This window comes from Tupaia chinensis, unplaced genomic scaffold, assembly GCF_000334495.1.
Source record: "Tupaia chinensis unplaced genomic scaffold, TupChi_1.0 Scaffold139767_1, whole genome shotgun sequence".
Lineage (NCBI taxonomy): Eukaryota > Metazoa > Chordata > Mammalia > Scandentia > Tupaiidae > Tupaia > Tupaia belangeri.
The window spans coordinates 533,091-534,293 of NW_006199647.1; positions in this window are offsets into that span (position 1 = coordinate 533,091).

Below are 1,203 nucleotides of genomic sequence, written 5' to 3' on the forward strand. Positions count from 1 at the left end.
TGGGAAGGAAAAAAACTTTAAAAAATGAGAGCAAAGGGGACCAGCAGTTCGCGTAATGGCTATGTCGCTGACCTCCCATGTAGCCGACCGTGGTTCGAGTCCCAGACCCAGTGGCTTAAACTCATGCCGGGCGCATGTGTGCGTGTGTCCAAGATCCCGAGAGGAGAAAAGAGGAGAAGGGATTGCGGCATGGCCATCCCCCCGGTGGGTGATTTCTCACTTTCTGTCTCTCTGTCTCTGTCTCTCTGGCAAGCACACGCGCCCTATAACAAAAATTCTCTACCAAAAAAAAAGAGAGAGAGAGAGAGAGAGAGCTATGATGAAGGGAAACACATCACATGAATCTTACAGCTCTGTTGTTTGAAATAATTAATTCATTAATTTTACAATGGACGTGTATCTGTGTTTTAGTTGCATCATTTTGAAGATAATTTTCAAAGCTGAAAATAGCAATGATAACAAAATTCATGACACTGTGGTAGCAAAGTTTTATTTAGGTCAGGAGACATTTACCAGCCAGTACAGTGCTTGGCTGGGCAGCCACTCGTACGCACCTGTAAAGTAGTACATTTCCTAAATGAACCGAAGTCAACACCATTTACAGTGCAGCCGGAGTTTGTTTAGAATTTAGTTAGAAACGTACCTGTGAGATTTTCTCTTTTGACGGGCAGAATCATTTTTTTCAAGGTTTTTTTATTAAAATGTCCTATATTAAATGCAAAAATCTTGGTACAGGTGTCCTTTGCTCCATTCTTGAGAGAATGTGTGCGTCAACACAGTAGGAACTGGCAGTGTCCGCCCCGCCCCGTGTGTGACTTGAGGTGGTAAGTGCTGCAGGAGCAGGCAACTCACACATCCGCCCTTCTCTGCCCCCAGGACGCCACTCCGGCTGACTAGCTGTGCCCGCACTTCAGGGCCGGTCCACGTGCCTCCGGCTACAACCACCGTTTGTTGGCGTCGAGCTGTGGAGGTTGCAGTGTGTTAAACAGAATGTGTCCCTGTCAGGGTCGTGGGTTGGGACAGGATGGTGACAGTTGTGCACACTTCACTCTTTTTTTCTGCCATAGGGCAGTATATTTACCAGAGAGACAGAGAGACAGTGAGACAGGAAGTGAGAAATCACCCCCTGTGGCCATACCACAGTCCCTTCTCCTCCATTCTCCTCTTGGGATTTTGCACACGTGCGCGCACACACCTAGTGAG